Source organism: Nycticebus coucang, chromosome 3, assembly GCF_027406575.1.
Source record: "Nycticebus coucang isolate mNycCou1 chromosome 3, mNycCou1.pri, whole genome shotgun sequence".
Taxonomy (NCBI): Eukaryota; Metazoa; Chordata; class Mammalia; order Primates; family Lorisidae; genus Nycticebus; species Nycticebus coucang.
In genome coordinates this window covers 152,629,014-152,641,918 of record NC_069782.1, presented here as the reverse complement: position 1 = coordinate 152,641,918, position 12,905 = coordinate 152,629,014, and the positions used below count along the sequence as shown (strand labels likewise).

Below are 12,905 nucleotides of genomic sequence, written 5' to 3'. Positions count from 1 at the left end.
GACTCATCTCCCAACCTGAGACCCCCTCCTTCCTCCTTCCTGGATCTTTGGCCTGGTGTCAGCTCCTTGGCAGGAATGTCCTGTTTATAAAGTGGTGGCTTTATAAACTCCTGCTGCAGGCAGGAGTGGGATCCAGTGGGCTGTGGGGACGTGACGTGTGAGCTCAGAATTTGTCCACCTGCATCTCACACTCAGGGCCTGAGGCCGTCTAGCTGTGAGTCTCCCAGGTAGGTGGAAAGTGACATGGCAAGGACAAGGGGCCTCCGTGAGGAGGGGAACGGGGACGGCATCTCGCCCTTGCACTGCTGGCCGAGCTCTACATCCAGGATTGGGACAGTGTCTGTCCAGAGAGGGCACCTGTTTTCTTTTTTTAAGATTTCAGAGTAATATGAGGGTATATAGATTAGGTTACACTGTTGCATTTCTTAGGTAAAGTGCAAGTTCTAGTTGAGCCCTTCACCCAGGAGGTGTGCCGCACACCCCTACATGATTGTGCTGGTTAGGTGAGAACACACTGATCTCCCTCCCTTCTCCCCTTTCCTTGTTTTTTTTTTTTGAGACAGAGTTTCACTATGTCGCCCTCGGTAGAGTGCTGTGATATCACGGCTCACAGCAACTTCCAACTCTTGGGCTTAAGAGATTCTCTTGCCTCAGCCTCCCATCTCCCCTCTTCTTGAATTTAACTGTGTTTTTCTCGCCTGCAGGCCTGTAGTTGTTCATCTACTGGTTTCGTATGAGTATTGAGTATGCTGGATGCTTGCTTTTCTGTGCTTGTGATACTTTACTTAGGAGGACGTTCTCCAAATTCGTTCAGGTAAATACAAAAGACGTACAGTCTCCAGCTTTCTTTCTTGCTGAATAATGTTCCATGGTATACATACAATTTATCCATTCTGTGTGTTGATGGGCACTTGGGTTGTTTCCACATCTTGGCAATTGTAAATTGAGCTGTGATAAACATTCTAGAAACACCTTTTTTTAAGTTACCCCAAGGCATGTCTGCTTGTGCAGCTGTGTGCTCTCGGAGCTGGTCTTGGCCACACACAGTGACCTGGTATGGAAGATCAGTGCCTGAGGCCCCATCCTCTGCTCTCCCTTATATAAGGAGGCTGGATTGGGATCCATCTTTTCACCTTATTTTATCATTTAAGTAGATCGAGGAAAGCTTAACACTGCCACCAGTGAAGGAAGGCAACTCTTTAATAAAAAGTAGCCTCTTTTCTGATTATAAAGTAGTACATATTTATTGTAGAAAATTATGAAAACACAAGGAAGTATAAACAAGGAAATGAAAAACATGCATAGTCCTGTTACTTAGAGACACTCCAAAATGTTAAAAAGTAGATGTTTTTGTTCGTACTGGAATCACATTGTGTATGATTTTGTGTTCTGCTTTTTAAACTTAATATTCTGTCACCAGTGTTGCCTAACATACCTCAATACTGTCCCATGTCACGTTTTAGTGCCCGCACGGTGTGCTGTCATATGAATAAGCTGCAATCAAATCGGCCAGCCACATGGACTCTGCTTGTATGCTGTCTTAAACAGCAGTGCTGACTGCACATCTTTGTACTTGTCTGATTCTTTATTTTAGAGCACTTTCTAATAAGTGAGTTAATGTGTTCAAGGGTGTGTAGGACGCCTATAAATTGGCGCCCAATAACCCTCCATCTGTGCTTGTGTAACCCCTTCCCTTGAATGTGGGCTGTGATCTAGTGAATGTGGGCTCTGATCTCACGACCAGAATGTGGCATGTGATGACAGAATGCTGCTTTCAAGATTAGTGTGCAAAAAACTGTGACTTTTGTCTTGCTAATGCTCTCTCATTTGCTTGGAGGAAAATTGTGGTCCACGTTGTCAGCTGCCCTGGGATGAGGCCCACGTGGCAGGAACTGAAGGAGACCTGGACAACAGATGCAAGGAACCAAGGCTCTTGGTCCACTGTCCTGCAAGGAAATGAATCTTTCAGACAACCACACGTGTGAGCTTGGAAGAGATTCCCCACAGCCGCACCTTCACATGAGACCGCAGCCCTGCTGACACTTTGGCTACAGCCTTGTCAGAGGCCTTGAAGCAGATGTCCTCTGCTAAGCTGTCCCTGGGTTTCTGACCTACAGAAGCTATGGGATAAAGTTTGTTGTTTGAAGCCTCTAATTTTGGAGTGATTTGTTGTACATCCCTTTTGATGTGTATTTTTGTTGTGCCTTCCAGAAAGTTTACCCCGATTCCTACCTGCCTCTCCAGCAGAGGGAAGTGCTGAAAGATTCATTTTCAGGAGGGGAGATTGCTGAAAATGCCAGGACCACTGACTGCCCCTCTTATTTTGGACTGCCTCTGTCTAGGGAGTGCAGACAGTTCACCAACACCCGGACCTGTTTCCAAGGAATTATCTCAGGATGCTGAGGCTCTGTCAGCCTGGTTAAGGGTGAGGAGTCAGGCTGGGTGCCTTTTCTCTCTAATGGATGTTCAGGGTGGCTGAGCACATCCCACAGAGCCATCTATCAGTTTCTGTGCTCCACAGCCTTTATTTTAATTGTAAGGGAACACAGTGTGATTCTTCGGATTGGATTGATATGTCCTATATTTTGAATTGTGTAGAGCTCAGGGTAATTTCTTGCAGTCTCAGTAATTATGGAATTTAATGGAAACTAAGAAAATTCCAGACACAAACAGTCCCCATTTATCATGAGCAGAGTGGCTGGGAGGCTTAGCCACAGACCTCTTTCCTGCCAGGCTCCCCCTTCCAGCTTTGCCCTTCTCCCAGGGAAACACAACATTCTCCCCCCACCCCACCCCACTCTTCCCGGAAGATGAGACCCCTGGGGGCTGGAGTGGCCTGAAGGGAACAAATGACTATCTCCAGGTTCAGTTCCTTCCTTGGGAGAGCTCCATGCCTCCCTCTGGCGTCCTCTTGTTGGCCAGCTGTGGGAGGATTAATGGCCCTCCGAGAGGCTCTGATGGATCCTTAATCGGTTTGCTTCATTAGGGCCCGCGGCCTGGGGAGGTTAATTGTGCAGCAGGAGACATGGTAAACTCAGCTCTGCTGTGGGCTCAGACTCTGGGAGACCTCCTGAGTAGACACTGAGACTGCCCTTAGAGTCTGACCCCGGCCCCATCCTTGTAAGCCAGAAACTTGTCCACGGGAAGCAAATTAAAATTGTTTATGTTCTTTATTCATCAGAGCATTTGAAGGCCTTAGGAAGTAATTCTTAACTTTTTTCTGGGTCATGGACTCCACTGAGAATTTAAAAAGTGCGTATAACCTTAAAGCCCATAGACCTTGCATGTTGTTTTGGGGGTGAGTGGGTATCCCAGACTTCTTGGGCCTATTCTCAGCCCCCTTGGACTCCCCTGCCCTGGCCAATAGGACATTTATAAGGTAATCCTTTAGTTCATTTACTCATCCGTCTGTTCCCCGATTTATTTAACAGATATTTATTGAGTGCCTACTATGTGCTGGGGGGAATCATCTGACTTTTGCCAAGTTTTAAGTCAGCCCTAAAGCAGGAGTGAAGTAGAAGCAACTTGTGATGAATTATCAGCTGTAACTGAACTTAGGAGTTTGCTTTCTCTCCTCTGCCTCTCTAGTAAAGCCCGGGAGAGAAGCACAGGGAAGATGTCAGCATACATTTTTACATTTTTATTCCCTTAAACTATCCTGCATTTGGCCACATGAGGAGCCACTGACAGGGATACGGGCTCATTCTGAGGCCGTAGGTCCTAGAATATATAAATAATTCTTAAACCTCAATAATAATATAAAAACTATAATTTAAAAATGAGCAAAGATTTTATTTTTTAAAATAGTTTTTTTAAAAAATGTTTATTTTTCGAAGAAAAATGGCAATAGCCAATTGGAAACCTACTTATTCTTCAACTCCAATTTTGTTTTCTTTACATTTAGAAGTGACTTACTGATTTAGTATTTTAAACAAATCCCCCCCTCCCCTTAAAATGTTTATTATCTACTTGTGCTGAATCCTTCTAAGGAGATTGCTCCAGCACAAAACTCCAGGTCCTCGCTTTGCTCCTTTTACCAAAAAAATGCAAAACACAATTCCATTGTAGGAGCAAAGATTTTAATAGACACTTTACCAAAGAAGAAATACAGGTGGAAAATAAGCATACAAGAAGATGCTCAACATTATTGGTGAAATGCAAATTAAGACAAGAGTAAGATATTACGACCCCAATTCACTGTCGGAAAGGTTGGTGAGAGCTGAAAGAGCTAGAGTCCCCATACGCTGCTGGTGAAAAGTAAAATGGCCTGACTACTTTGGACCTTGAGAGCTTGTTTGGAGGTTCTAGCAGGGGTGTGCAGCTACTCAGCTACCCTTGACCAAAGAACGGTCCTCCTCTATTGGGGAAGGTCATCCTCTTCCACCGAGCGCACAGCTTTGGGAGGGACGCACACGGAGAGGTGAGGGAGGAAGGGAACACCCGTCTAGCCAGCCAGATCAGCTGAATCAACCCTGGCAATCAATGGGGCGACAGATGTTGCAGCCAGATCGCCCTCACGTCTGGTCTGACTACTTTGGAAGACAGTGTGACAGTTTCTTAAAAAGTTAAACACAGCTGCCATGTGACTCAGCTAAGCCATTCCCAGGTATGGACCCATGATAAACAAAACCCTATCAGGGGTCCTCAAACTACAGCCTGCGGGCCACATGAGGCGGTGTGATTGTATTTGTTCCCATTTTGTTTTTTTACTTCAAAGTAAGATACGTGCAGTGTGCATAGGAATTTGTTCATAGTTTTCTTTTTAAACTATGGTCTGGCCCTCCAACGGTCTGAGGGACAGTGAACTGGCCCCCTGTTTAAAAAGTTTGAGGACCCCTGCAACGACTCATGTAAAATATTTATAGCCACAGTCACTAAGTACATGCAATACCAATTTCCATCAGTAGGTGAAGGGACGCGCAGATGGTGGTATAGCCATACAGTGGAATTCTATGTAGTGATAAAAATGAACAAATTATTGATACGTGCAACAACATGGATGAATTTCAGAGTGATTATGCTGAGTGAAAAATCCAGACAATAAAAGAGTATATCATGCAGGATTCCATTGATATAAAAGTCTAGAAAACGTGAACTCATCTATATGACAGAGTTCTGATTCCTGGCCCTTCTGTACTATATGTGTATTTCCTGCCCATCAGAAGTTTTCAGCATCGTTATATTTTGAAATTGGACAGTGATGCCCTGAGGTGTGGGTACAATTTCATGCTTGTGCTATACTCTCCATGAGCTCTTTCACTCTAGAAACTTGAATCCTCTGCTCCAGGAGATGCCCTTCATTCATGTCCTCCTGTTGTTCTAATGTTGGACCTTTGGGCCATTTCTAATATCTTCTCATTCTGTTTTTCTTTTCTTTGGTCTTTTTTTTTTTTTTGTAGAGACAGAGTTTCACTTTATGGCCCTCGGTAGAGTGCCGTGGCGTCACACGGCTCACAGCAACCTCCAACTCCTGGGCTTAGGCGATTCTCCTGCCTCAGCCTCCCGAGTAGCTGGGAGTACAGGCACCCGCCACAACGCCCAGCTATTTTTTGGTTGCAGTTTGGCCGGGGCTGGGTTTGAACCCTCCACCCTCGGTATATGGGGCCGGCGCCCTGCCCACTGAGGCACAGGCGCTGCCCCTTTGGTCTTTTTTGTTCCACTTCCTGAGAGGTCTCTTTGGCTTTAGATTTCAGTACTTCAATTACATTTTTATTTTTGCTGTTCTATTTTTAAATTCCAAGAGCTCTTGTATTTTGTTGCCTAAATATTCCATTTTTATGTTTCTAAGTTACTGTTTTGTGGACACAATACCCTCTCTTACCTTCCGGATGACATTCATACATGTTTTTTCCTCCCTGATTAGTCTCTGTTTTCCCCCAGTTGCTTTTTCTCATTTGTTTTGTTCTTTGTGTACTCTGATGTCTGGCAATCCTTGACCATCTGCTCATGATTAAAAGGGGAAGAAACGCTGACTGGAGGCTCTGAGCACCTGGGTGTGGCTGGGCCACTGTTGACTTCACTGTGGACTGGTCTGGTTGGGGTATTTCCTCTGAAAACTGCAGATATTGGGATCTGTAGGTGTTAGAGTGGGGCCCATCACATTTGCAATATAGGACCTGCTAATCTGCTTGGAGGTGTAGATCTTTCAACACGCTGGGAACTGAGACGGGAGAGGGCTTGGGTGGGGGCATCTCAGCATTGTGCGTGTCTGTGTTCACTCCTGGCCTGCTGCCTGGCACCCCACTCTGCAGAGACCCTCAGCTGACCTCACTCTGAAGAATGACCTTCCAGGGCGAGAGAAGGGGCCTGGGGTCTGGGGTGAGGGGAGCCTAATAGCTCCTTTAACAAATGCTTCAGGTTTTATCTGGGTCTCTCTTTCTACTTCCAAAGGCCGCTGTTGCCACCCCTTTGTGAGCATTTTGAGGTTTCTGTGGTGTAAATGAAGTTCTTTTTTCCTTTTTCCCTGGTGGGCTTAAAGTTCAGACTTTTGGGATCTGCTAAGTTATTGACTATTCATCCCTCTGCTTCCCAGCTTCCAAATTTCTGTGGCTTTTTCTCCTTTCCCATTTTTTCCCTTTGCTCTTTGAGGGTTTATGCTTTTAAAGAGTGAATAAAAGTAAAGTGTGCATTTAGTTTGCTGTCTCATCTCTAATACGGCTCTGTGCTCTTCTGAGTGACCGTCACTAGGCTCTGTACTATGAATAATGGGAGGAAAGGAAAGTGGGAGGGAAGAAGGAAGGCGAGGCTCAGAGGGCGGGGCTGAGGTTCCTGAAAATCTCAGGGGAGAGGCAGGCAGTAAAGACGAGCCCACCAGGTTGCAGAAGCTGTGGAGCCGAGGTGGGGAGAGCTGAGGGTCGCCAGGGTCTGACCTGGCTTCTGGGGTCACCAGCGGTACCCAGAGGCTAGAGTGCTGTTCACAGCTGTGCCAGCTGTCAGGTGCAGTGAAGTTATAAGAGTCTCTTCCATCACAGTCTCTAGGACCATGGAGTGACCCAAAAAGAAAGACTCAATCTTTCTTCTCCCCACAACAGCATCTTCTCTGAAGAGAACAGTCCTATGTTCTTCACCACCTGTCACCCAACTTTGAGGGTCTTCCTGCCATCCTGGCTGCTGTCCCTTGACCACACCTCCTGACTTAACTGCATCCCGGTGGCATTCAGGCAGCTCAGGCTTATTCCAGACTCAGGTCTCCTTGTCCCCCCAGTGTGTGGTGCAGTACTCAGGTGATACCCTCATTCACCCACACAAGTGCTCACAGCCTTTCCTGGGTCCAGGAGCCTCCTATTGCATCTGTGGCTGATACCAGCCTCAGCTCCACAGGCTTCCCTGCTTCCAGCATAGAGGATGGGAAATCTAGGCCACCTCCCTTCCAGCTTCCCTTATGGCCTGGGCTGGCTTGTTGCTCCCCTAACCCTAGCCCTAACCAAAGGACCTCAAGCTCCGTTCATCCCCTAGGGTCACCTAACCCAGACCATCACCCGTACCCGAACATTAACATTAGCCCTAAACTAAGGGACCTAAGCCGTATTTATCCCCAAGGCCCACCTACCCTAACCAACACCCTAACCGCAACCCTTACCCTAGCCCTAACCAAGGGCCTCAAGCCCCATTCATCACCAAGTGTCACCTAACTGTGACTATCACCCGAACCCGAACGTTAACATTAGCCTCAAACTAAGGGACCTATGTGGAATTTCTTTGTGGAATCAGTGCGTTTCCTTAGCTTGGCAAAGCGGATTGGGGCTGTGGCTATGGGGGCAGCTGCAATCCGGCAGCTTTTTGTAATTATCTGTTAGTAATTATCTGCTAAGACTTTGGTAAACAGCAGTCCGTTTAGCCATCCTTGAAGAATTAAATCATTACATTTATTGCTCTATCCACTCGCTATTAACCTCCTAAGAGGCTTTTGCACCTCAGAACTAGGATTTTCATTTGACAAACTCCAAGGAGCCGCGAGGCACAGAGGGTGGAGTGGCCTGCGTGCTGGTGGCTGGTGGGAGGTAAATCTTGTTGATTACAGCTCCGTCAGGGAGCCTGTGTCAGGCCTCCTCTTGTGGCTGCATCCCCGACAGTGGCATACGTTTTCAGGAAAGTAGAAGCTTTTCAGAGGTTGCAGATCTTAAGAAGCAAAGAACCCAGAGTGGACGTGTCTAGAGAGTTCTGGAGAGCCTGACCAAGGCAGGCAGGCTGGCTAGTCCTTTCTCAGACTGGACAGATAGATGTGGCTGGCACAGTTTGGAGTTAGGGGCATTAGTGCCAGGAGGAATGATCCAGGCTCCTCATCTCTTCTCCTCTGGAAGGGCATGTGGGCTCAGCTGCTTGGGTGAAGGTCAGATGAAAATCAAGAACATGGATTTAGTTAGGGTCTGCCCTCTCTTTCCCTTTGGGCTACTGTCCTTTTAAAATTTCTGAACATTTCAGGGATAACCCCAAACCTGAGCCACAAGGATGAGCCTATTGCAGAATTTAATGGTCCCTGACACTGGGGCAGATAGGTGGGGCCTCTGATCTAGATACTGTTAGCAAGGATGGAGAACTCCTCCCAGGGGAAGCTTGAGAAAACACGGACAGTCAAGACAACTTTGGCTACCTGATATTTACTGGCCATTGTGCTGCTGGGTGACTTCTGCCTTTGAGGGGGTGTGCTCTGTGTGCTGAACTGCCTGGAGGGGCATGGTAGGCTTGTGCACCCCGGGGCTCTTCTCTCTGAGAGTTGTATGTGTTGGCAAGGGTGTGTTGCCCTGTTATGTGACAAGTGGGTGTTCAGGAAGCCCTGCACAGGAGCCACAGGGGCCACAGGGGCCTTGGCTCTGAGCGCCTGCTACGTGCTGGGACCTGTGCTCAGCAGGGGATGATGAGGTAACCCAGACACAGCCCTTGCTGTCGTGTGCAGTTTGTCTAGCAGGGAAGACCATATTAAATCTCAAAGCGCGACCAGGACCAGCAAGGATGCTAATCATGTTCAGGCCACTGGGTCGAACAGGAGATCAGATCTCTGGGCCTAATTCTCCAGCTGGTTCCTTAGACTCTGAAGCCATTATGCATGAGATGAAGTTATAGGCAATGAATGAATAAGAGCAATGTAAATTATTTTGGAAGAACCATTATGACAGTTCGGTTTGGAAATCCTTTTGAAGATAACCTTCTCTTTCTTCTTTTTAACAATCAAATATATAATAATGAAACTTTGCAAAATCCCCAAACTGGAGCACGAGATCAGTCAACAGATTTTTTAAATATATAAATGAATTTGCAAGTAAGGACTTAACAGGTAGAAAAATTGAACAATTTCCATTTTAGTATACTTGACCTTTATTGCTGACTTCTATGAAACAAGGGCTGTGTTAGAAAGTTGGGGTTGGATAGTTGCTTTACCTGCAGTTTGGGGCTTTTAAACCCAGGTTGCATCAGAATGACTGATAGGGAGGAATCCTCACAGCCCTGACAAGAGTACAGCCATTTTGGGAGACAGCTTGTGAGAGCAACCAGGCCAGAAACCAAACTGCATGGCCATGGCAACCTCCTCCCTACACACCTGGAATGCTTCAAAGCCAGTGTACCCAGGAAACATCAGAACAAACAATTACCGACCCTGGTCCTGCCTGGCATAGAGATAAGCCCTTGGGGTGAAGATCAGTCGCTCTGCAGAAGAGCAGCTCTCCCCTACACCCCTCACGAACTCCCTCCTGCGGTTTCATACTGAAGACAGGAAAGACTCCCCTCCCCCTGCTGACCCCTCCTGCATCCCAGTTACACGGATCAGGGGTAATAAAAGCCTCTTGAGACTGTGTGAGAGCAGGCTTAGTCAGACTCTGTGCTTTCTCTCTTCTTTTCTAGAAAGCCTCTCTTTAGTCCCTGGACTGGCCTCCTCTCCTTCTTACGGACCTGCACCTAGACTCTACCCCTAAACCCTCAGACTGGAGGGAGATGAAGACACCAGTTTCCCCATATCTACTGAGCTCCCCAAGTCACACAACCCTGATATATTGTCCTGAAAAGAACTGGAAGAGTGTGCAGAAAGAGACCAATGTCAAGAAGCAGCCCGCTGGAAACCATCCCCAGAGCCCGGTCGCTGCTTGCCGACCCCAGTGGGCTCCTAGACGGCCCCGAGGTGCCTTGGCCCAGCCCTGTAACTTTCCCTCCGTCCCCGTTCTGGCTCTGTCCTGCTCCTGCCACTCTAACCTTGGTCATCCAGGGGCTGTGAGGAGGTGGGGACGGTGGAGGGGATGAGAATGTGAGGAGGCAGAACTCAATACCTGCTGTGGTCTGGAAACGAGGTCAGCTCCGGAGACCAGGGAGGCATGGCGTGGCCAGGAAGCCAGGACGAGACACAGTTCGTGGCTGGCTTCCACCACCTCTTCCCTCTGTGACCTTTAGCAGAGTTTTAGGACTGCCCCGAGCTCCAGTTCCCAGTGGCCCTCCTGCGGGTGTGGGGGGCGGAGGAGAGGCTGGGACACAAAGGGGTCAGCTTCAGTAGCACTGGCCCAAGAGCTGGGACAAGGACTATGGGACAGGGTCTTTGCAAAAAAACTTAGCTCAGGACATGCAGGTGATGGATGCAAGCTTGACCTTGCGGTTGCCAGGATACTTGGTGTCATGGACATCACCCTTGCAGTGCCATCCTGGGAACTGGGTCTATGAAACAAGGCTGCGTACTTTTTCAGGACAAAGAAGCTTCAGCTATGCAATCTCGGGGATTTGCTTGGGGCTTCTCAATGAATGTTCTCCCAGATTGACTTACTCCTTGCTCAGGTGAGTCTGACCTGATCTTTGACTCCTGCCTGGATACCAACTCCCTGAGAAACCTGCTACCCTCCACTCTGCCGCAGGCGCTGAGGGTCCCTTCCTGGCTTGGGTGTTTATTTCTCGCTTTACAACCTGATGATTTAATTCTTGTCTGGGATATCATTCAGCCCAAGTTCGTGTTGAAGTGAAGTCTGTTTCGGCTCCCACCAATTTCCGGAAGAGAAAAGGAAACTGACCTTCACCAGCATCTTCAAGAACTGACCCCCGCCCCCCAGCCCGCTTCTGAGAGAAGGGCTCTCCTCAGGCTGTGAGAGATGTTCTCAACTTGTCAACATTTTACCCCCCACAAACATTCCTGACTATAAATTATTCATTGCTCAGTTAGTGGTTGGAAAAAAAAAAAGATGCCCGGGGCTGAGATGTTTCCTTAATTCCTCCCTCTGCTTTTCAGATTCAAGTTATTTTTTTCTTTCACTGCTGGGAAAGTAGGAATAACTGGAAGTGTCTGGATTCAGAGATGTTGCCGCCTAATGAGAGAGTGGTGTGGATCCGGGGTGACTGTCGGCGGGTGGGGGTCACTGATGGTGGCGCGGCGGGACGCTGGGGGCTGTCAGAGGTGTGTTATGTGTCTGGGGCTTTCCTTCCTTCCCTTCGGCAGGGACTCCGGGGTTTTCATGAAGAGCAGAGAGGAGACTTGATGTCATTCTAATGCCACCATTCCTGAGTCCACAGCCTGAGAGGATCTCAGCCTCTCTCTGCTCACCCCCCAGCCCCCTACCCAGGTTGGGGACTGGCCAGGAGATAGTGCCCACCCTGTCCTCACTTGTGCCCACTCCCTTCTTCTCCTGCACATGCCTAGGCCTTGCTCACCCTTTGCAATTCCTGATGGCCACCCAGGCAGGCGACCCCTCTTCCTCAGAGTGGATTCTTAGGTCCATTTCAGGTCTGACCCCATGATACATGGACACGGTGGGCCTAATGGGGGTGGGGTTATGCTTCTGGGCTTGGACCCCATGTTAGTTTCTGATGGCAGCTATAACAAAGCACCACAAACAAAGGGTCTTAAAGTAACAGAAATTCATTCTCTCTCTCTGAGTCTGAGCTGGGGGCTGGGCAGTGCTTCTCTGACTCCAGGGTGCGGCGGAACCCTTCCGTGCTTCCCTCTAGCTCTCTGTGGTGAAGGAAAGTACTACCAAATCCAAAGGGGGGGGGAACCAGATATGTAGCAGCACCCCTCGCCCCCTACCATAAGAATGTGACCTTTTGTAACTGTCCTAGGAAATAGCCCCGAGCTGAAGCAGATAACCGGTAACTGGTTCTGAAAGAAAAAAACTAAGCAAATGTTTGACTGCTGATCTTGTCTTAAGATAGATGAGTAATGAACCAGAGTTCTTCTTATCTGGAAAAGCCCCTATATCTGCTACCCCTCCCTAAAGCCCCTGCTGTGTCTGCTACCCCTCCCTAAAGCCCCTGCTATGTCTGCTGCCCCTCCCTACTTTATGGTTTTTGCCTTTATAAGCTTGTAAAAACTGCTGTTCAGGGCTTGACTTCTCGGCTCCTAAAAGAGTTGTGAGTCAAGTCCCAGCATGCTGGAATAAAATCCTCTTGCGTTTTGCATCAAGCGCCGTCTCTTGCGGTTGATTGGGGGGTCGTCAGAGCTCAGGGCAGAGTGGGGGGGTCCTGCCCCAAGTCTTTCAGTGGCAGGTGACAGTCTTCCACCTGCACCTGCCATCTGTACCTCTGTTCTCATGGGAGTTCTCCCTGTGTCTTTTTCTGTCCTCATCCCTCTTCTTATAGGACACTTGTTATGGATTGAGGCCCCACCCTACCCAAACACAGCCTCATCTTTGCTAATTACATCTGCAGTCAGCGACCCCATCTCCAAATAAGGTATCAGGGTTAGGACTTCAACCTTCTGGAGGGAGGAGCCCCCAGTGAGCCCCTAGAGGCAGAGAGGTCACATCCTGCGGGGACCCCACCTTCCCCCATCAATACCTTTATGCTGTGTTATGCTGAATGAGTGTCTGTTGCCCTCTGGCCTTGACACAGGCTCTTGGCTGTGCAGGTGCCAGCAAATTTCATCCCCAAATATGCCTCCTTGATGTAAAGAGTATTTTGAATTAAAGGCCTAGGAGATTAACAGGCTTTGGAGGGGGTTT

At 48.2% G+C, this 12,905-nt stretch overlaps 1 long non-coding RNA gene across 2 annotated transcripts; it reads left to right on the top strand.

Annotated features, from left to right (window-relative positions):
- Window positions 1–525: 525 nt before the first annotated feature.
- Window positions 526–12,356, top strand: LOC128581922 (uncharacterized). Of its 2 annotated transcripts, XR_008378945.1 has the most exons (4): window positions 526–814; window positions 1,464–1,609; window positions 1,838–2,425; window positions 9,838–12,356. It is a non-coding gene; the product is annotated as an uncharacterized LOC128581922 (long non-coding RNA). The 2 variants fall into 2 exon arrangements; XR_008378944.1 differs by having other exon boundaries at window positions 1,464–2,425.
- Window positions 12,357–12,905: the final 549 nt, after the last annotated feature.